A 7,350-nucleotide genomic window follows, 5' to 3' on the forward strand; every position below is an offset into this window, starting at 1 on the left:
TGGAATATTAATGTGCATTTTCCTGAAGATCTCTAACAACTTGGAGAACTGCTCCTTCACCCTCTCTTTCTTATGGCGCTTGGGGAGAGGAATGGCCACAGTTGCTGGCGAAATAGCTTTTTGCTTTTCATCCTTCTTTCTGCCAAAAACCTCAACAGCGACCTCCTCAACTTTTTCCTCCATCAGCCGTGCGCTCTCCTCTTTTGCCGTCATAGCCCCTTCCTGTGTAGTCCCGCTCGGCAGATCAACCATCTTAAAATGACGCTGGGGAAACGGCATCCACCCAGGAGGACGCAGATGAGGTGGAAGTCGTCGACCTTCCTCCCAGGCTCTCCACGATAGCTCTGGTCTCTCCATCTCACGAGATCCATGGCTGCAATCTGAGGTGCCTTCACTATTTAACCCAATGGCCATGCACTGCTCCTTTGGGTTCACTTTGGCATTGTTTAAGAGGTTACCCGACTGTTGGAGTTTGTTGACGGCGGTGGATATTTGACCCAATTGGGTCTCGAACATCTTCATTTGAGTCCCCACAGCAACGGCATTGGACTCTAGCTTTTCCATCCTCTCATCTGCCTTGGAGATGAACTTCATCATCAGCTCCTCTATATTTGGCTTCTTCTCTTCATTAATGATTCCATTCGTAACAGAGAAGCCTGGTGGAGGTTGGATTGCATTGTTGGGATTCCCATAAGCCAAATTGGGATGTGGACGCCCTCCATGATGAAACTGCTGTCCACTATTGTATCCACCATGTTGCCCATGCTGAAAGTTCCCATAGTTTTTGCCATGGATGTAGTTGACGTCTTCTACGCCTGTCGGATCCTCCACAGCTGGTTCAGGATTTCCCATAGACATTGCTGAAATTTTTGAACTCAGCTCTGCCAGCTGAGTCGAGATCACTGCCAAAGGATCTGAGCTAGATGCTGCAGCAACTTTCTTCAGTTGCACCCTCTCGGACGGCCATTGGTAGCTGGTAGCTGCCATACTTTCTATGATCTCCATCGCGTCCGCGCTTCCCTTCTTGAGTATGGAGCCTCCAGCTGCTGTGTCCATGAACATCCTCGTGCGCTCTCCGCAAGCATTGTAGAACATGACGACTAGAGTCCCTTCATCAAAGCCATGGGACAGGCACTTCCTCAATTTCTCTTGATATCGTTCCCATGTTTCTGCTAATGATTCACCTTCAAATTGCTGAAACTGAACGATGTCCATCTTCAGCTTCAAAGTGAGACCAGGAGGGTGAAACTTTCGCAGAAACAGATGTGCCACCCAATTGCAGAGTATGGTACCATGACTTGGCCTTGTCCCACAGTGAGAACGGGAAAAGGCGGAGTCGTATGATGTCATCTGGGACTCCGTTCATCTTGACAGTGCTGCACAACTCCAAGAATTGCGCCAGATGCGCATTTGGGTCCTCCACGGCTTTACCTCCATATTGGTTTTGCTGCACCATGGTAATCAGCCCAGTCCTTAGCTCAAAGTTATTCGCGTTGACTCTGGGCGGCTCTTGGTACTGGTACAGTGGAGTAAATGTCTCATCAATAGGCGGCTGTTTCTGTTCAGCAGCATTTTTCTGAGCATCCAACACCGCCTGCAACTGCTCTCTCAACGCACGGACTTCTTCCGCAGTGGCCATAGAATCCAAATTATCTTGCTTTGCTTGGCTGTTCTTGCGGCGGAGCGTAGCTTCAATCTCAGGATCAAAATCTTCAAGAGGAAGCTTCTGAGATCGCGTGTTCATGCACTACCTAGAAAACTCCAACGCAAGAATCAGAACCGCAGGAAAAATAAAGAACAGAAAAATAAATAACAGAAATAAAAAATCCAGAGTAGTATTAAACAATTAACAGAATAGTACTGATAAAAATCAGTCCCCGGCAATGGCGCCAAAAACTTGTTCGCTATTTTCTTTAACATGCCGCAAGTGTACGGGTGCAATTGTGTATAGCAGTGACAAGGTCGAATCCACAGGGACTAATGGTTATCAATGCTTATTCTTAATTACTTTACTCTATCTGGAAGAACGACTTTTAAAGGTTTGATTTTGGAAAACAAATTTAAATTAAAATAAAGAAATACTGAAAAGAAATCAAGCTGTGAAAATGCGAAGTAACAGAAGAAAGAGAGTTTCCCAAGGCAAAGGTTTCAACAGATTCTCCTAACTAACACGTTTAATTCAATTAATGAGATAATTCCTAAGGCACTCTCAAAGTTAATTCATACCCACTCCCGTGGCATACAAATCGTTGATTACATGCAAGGTTACCATCTCTGGATCACACTTTTAACATGTAACTCCCAAAAGTTCCTAGGATTAAAGCCTTCACAATTATTAATTCCCTTTAGAATTAAAATAAATGTGTTCTATGTTCTTAGTTCAGGTATTAATTATCATCTCCCGATCTCAAATTAAAACCAATGATAATGCTAAATTGGTGATCAAGCAATAAAGCAAGCAGTTAAAACAAGAACATAGAAAGGAATAAAAATCTCAATTAATTAAATCAACAGTCAGAAATTTGAATCATGTTTACTCCCTAAACCCTGGGAAAAGGGATTTAGCCACACATAGACATATGACTAACAATCACAATCTCAATGAAACTAATGAACATTAAAGAACGAAAAACCGTAGTGAAGTCGATGATCTTCAGTCTTGCTCTTGCTCCGTGTCTCACAGCTCTCAGGAAAAGTAAAAATATGATAAAAGGTCCCTGGTATAAGCTAAAAGATGGTATTTATATGCCCTAGGTCGTCTAACTCGAAAATACTCCAAAAATCGCATTTTAGGTGAAAAAGCGGAAAAAAAAAAATGGGCAGACTCGGCGCCTCGCGCGGGCGTCGTCGCGCGGCCGCATGGCTGGGCCGCGCGAGCTCGCGCGGCCGCGCGCCTGGCCCGCGCGGTCTTCCAGCGTGCTCTGCAACGTCGCGCGGCCGTGGCATGCGGCCGCATGCCCGGACCGCGCGACCTCCCGGCGCCCGTTCTTGCTCATCCGATGCCTGATTTTAGCCCCGTTCGTGCCTATGGACTCGTCACTTTGCTTACTCCACTACGCTTCATCCAAAACTTCACAAATCGAGTCCAATAACCTGTAAAAACAATACGAGCACGGACGAGTAGTCTATTCCACACAAATTTAACAATTCAAACCAAAGACACTCAAGAACTTGATGAAAACACCCAAAAACTATGAATAAACGCGACAAATGAGATGAAAAATGCATGTAGAACAGGAGGTCAAAATTAGAGTTTGTTATGACCTTTGTATCTAATTCACAAGTAAGTAATTCTGACTCTAAGCTGCAACACTTAAATAAATAGGAGCATGCTAGGAATTAATCGATGTATGATGAATTATGATAATCCGAAAAACGAGGCGAATCCTACAATTATAATCTATACATTACCTAAAATTAATGGATCCATATAATTCACACTCTATATTTATTATATAAGTGACCAACGAATATAAAAATATGCATCACAGGAATATTGGAAAAAAATAACGAAAAAGAGAGAGATTCCCGAAGAACAGCGCTGTCAAGCCTAAAACAGCGCTGCCGATCCCAAGTCAGCGTTGTCTTCAACAGGATGAGCCTAAATTCAAGGATACGATTTTATCTCAAAAGAGTCCAATGTCTGCCACCAACCAAATTCGAAGCCAAGATCACAATGGAGATACAAGATAACTACAAAGAGTCATAGTCCGATTAAAACTCGCATATGAGTCATTTTCCTACTAGAATTCATAGTTACTCGCTTATAAATACATGTAAAACCCTGGTGTAAAATCATCGACTATCATTGTTTACTTACTTTCAAAGCTTTTCGCTAAAGCAATACAAAGTTTAACGTTTCAATACCTTTTTCATGTTCTTGTTACTTTATGTTACAAATGTGTTACTCCCTCCGTCCCACTGTATGTGAGACTTTTTTTTTGGACACGGAAATTAAGAAAAGTGTATTTTGTTTGTAGGTGAAAAAGTGAAAATGTGTTTGAAGGGTAAAATCTTTACCAAAAAAAAGAAAGAGTCTCACTTACAGTGGGACGCCTTAAATAGAAAGAGTCTCGGATACAGTGGGACAAAGAGAGTATTTTTGGGCACAACAGTGACAATAATACATTAATTTTTCTATAAAATTAATTCATTCACAATAAATTAAATACAACCAAAAATAATAAAAATTTCACTGCCCTCAAAATTTCGAAACGATTGAAATATCGTATTAGAGTGCGTTTATTTTGATGGATAAATTTATCATGGGAAAAGTAGGGATAACAAAAATTTATGATTTTAAATCTCTTCTTTCTTTAACAACATTTTACACAAAAGAGAAGCTCCACCATTTTTCCTTCCTTATTTACATAAAATGGATGGATAATACTCCCTCCGTCCCCACAATAAGTTCCTCTTTGGGGACGACACGGGTTTTAAGGAAAAGTGGTAAATTGTATTGATAGTGGAGAAAAATATGTTATAATTAGTATTGGGAGTGGTGAAAAGGTGAAAAAATGTTATAATTAGTATTGAGAGTGGTGAAAAAGTGAAAAGTAAGAATAAATAAAGTATTATTAGTGGTGGGTAGTTGTCCAAAAATGAAAAGAAAAAAAAGAGGAACTTATTTGGGGGACGTCCCAAAAAGGAAAAAGGGGAACTTATTTCAGGGACGAAGGGAGTATTATTCATCCTTGAAGTGAAAATAAGGAAGAAAAAATGGTGGAGCTTCTCTTTTGTGTAAAATGTTGGAAAAGAAATAAGATATTTAAAATTATAAATTTTTATTATTTTTTTTTCTCATAATAAATTTATTCATAAAAATAAACGCACCTTATAGTACTGGTCTATTGAGAAGGTTATTTTTTATTAATAAAATATTGTAATATTGCTCAATACTGTAAAACCAACTGCCTGTGGAGTGTGGACTATGGCGATCAATTCAAATCCTATTTGTCATAATTAGTTACGATTGCCGCATGCGCGAACCAAATGGTATAGATATAGTACCATTTTGGGTATGATTTTAATAATAATTTATTTTGTTAGCTTTTCGTCAATATGCAGCATTAGATTGTATTGAAAAAATATGCAGCATTGGAGGTTTCTACTTTTAATACATTGTGAATAGTTAGATTCAAGTTCTTTGTATTAAATACTCTTATTTTTCGATGTAATTATTAAATTTAAGTCAGTTAAATATATCTCTTTTTAATTCAATTGAATATTAATTAATTAATACCTTTTAAAAATAATAAAATTTCACGTTTTCGATTGTATTTTTCTATTAGAGGTTTTACTCGATATAGTAGTGTATTTTTTTTTTTACAAATAACGATGCATAGAAAACATTATTTGTTGGCCACAAGTTCAATATATAATCGACCCAAATTAACACGTTTTTATAGCCCATGTTTGGTTGAGTGTTTTTAGAGGTTGGAAAGGGAATCAATTAATTGAATCAATTACTCATTGTTTGGTTTGGATAATAAGGTCACCATTACCTTTACTTAGGGGGTAATTCAATCACCCAATTTGTTACCCCTCAAAATAAAGGAGAAACAAAAGAAAGAGAATCTCTTACTAATGATTCATTTCCATTATTAAACCAAACACTCAATAAAAGTAATGCTTATTGTTACCATTCCACTCCTTTATTTGATTTCATTCCCTTTCAATTCCTCTACTCGAACTAAACGGCCACTATATATGTTTATCAATAACCTATCTCAATCCAATCTTTTAATAAAAAATTATTTCTCTCTTTTCTACGTGCATAACCATAATTTAATTAAATTCCACAATTTTTTTACTTTATCATAACTCATTTCAATCTCAATATTTTTTCTTTTTTATTTATTATCATATGTATTTTTTATTAATGAGACTCGGCCCTTAGTTTGCTTCCTCTGTGCTTTCAAGAGTTTTAAGTTTTTTTTTTTCTTTTCTTTAATAAAGCGATATTTATTATTGTTATCATATATATTTTTTAATTGTAAAATGCCAAATAGCATTGTGTTATTTGATTGAAAAAGGCAAGTGAAAGGGTTGGTCTGCAAAACACAGACACAATATAATTCAATATTTTATAATTTTTTTGTTTAACTTTTTTGTCCTATCGACCGATAGTAATTGATGGTGAATAAAGATAGTCTTAAACTCTTAATGAAAAGCAATCCAAAGCTGAATAGACGAGAATCGTTGCGACTCTAATTGCAACATTTAATCACATGACAAACTATTATCACAATTAAAAACACACCAAACTCGCGATTTATTACTTAGATTTTGGGGTAAATCTCACACTAACATATTAACATAACATAACATATACTATAATTAATTAATGTTACATCCCATAACCAACTTTTTCAAACATTCATCCAATATATCGCGATATATATACACACATACACATAGGCGGGTTAACTAAAGGGTACTCTAGCTAGAGAGCTTTGCCACACCAAACTTATTTTTTTAAAATCTTATATATTAATAATTTTTCGATTCTTTACCATTTTTTATGGTCGAAATTTTTTAATTTTAGCTCCCAACAAGCCCTAGCTCATGCTATTATCCGCCTGTGTAGAAACATATATGTATATATTGGCTAGTGCCAAGTGTGAGGTGGGAACTGAGCTGGCTCGTTGGTATCTCCTTTTTTATGATGAGTATTTTGTCGAGTTGATCCAGCCTCATCATCACCATCATCATCTATTGCAGAGCTTAGAAGCCGGCGATTTTCTGCATGGCAATTGAGATTTCCCATCATCAGAAAATAAACAAGAATCACAGCGATCACAGCCTTCATGCTTCGGATTCACCTGTCCGAATCGACAAAAATGTTAATACTATTACAAAAATAGAGAGATCATAACTAGAGTACTATAAACAGCTAGAGTTTTGATCTTATTTTTCTTAGGGTTGATGCTAATTAGAAAACTAGGGTTTGGGCATGCAAGAGATAATAAAGCATTTTCATCACCTTGCTAGTATTTCTTTTTTCTTTTTTCTGAATTCTTAGTGAGGAAAAATGGGTTTTGGAAGATACGGATTATATACACAAGAATGGGTGTACTATTTCTGATTTTATTAGTGGCAGGGCAAGATTAAATTAGTTCATAATTAAGCACTCGGGAAATTAATGTTAGTGGAGACTGCACTAATTGGATCATATATTTGTCAAGGTAATATCAATAACCAACTGGGTAATTGGCATGGTGGATAATGTTACGATTGTATGAATCGTGCATGTTCGATTGTATTTTCTACTTTTCATCGTTTTCAATTTAACGATGATGATATGAATATATTTGTGCATTGCTATGACATCAATATTCACCTAACACA

General features: G+C 37.1%; 1 long non-coding RNA gene across 1 annotated transcript; it reads right to left on the bottom strand.

The window, feature by feature from the left end:
- Positions 1–6,065: 6,065 nt before the first annotated feature.
- On the bottom strand, positions 6,066–7,078 carry LOC131024257 (uncharacterized). Its single transcript, XR_009101721.1, has 2 exons — positions 6,986–7,078; positions 6,066–6,824 (listed from the first exon to the last, which is right to left on the bottom strand). It is a non-coding gene; the product is annotated as an uncharacterized LOC131024257 (long non-coding RNA).
- Positions 7,079–7,350: the final 272 nt, after the last annotated feature.

This window comes from Salvia miltiorrhiza, chromosome 5, assembly GCF_028751815.1.
Source record: "Salvia miltiorrhiza cultivar Shanhuang (shh) chromosome 5, IMPLAD_Smil_shh, whole genome shotgun sequence".
NCBI lineage: Eukaryota > Viridiplantae > Streptophyta > Magnoliopsida > Lamiales > Lamiaceae > Salvia > Salvia miltiorrhiza.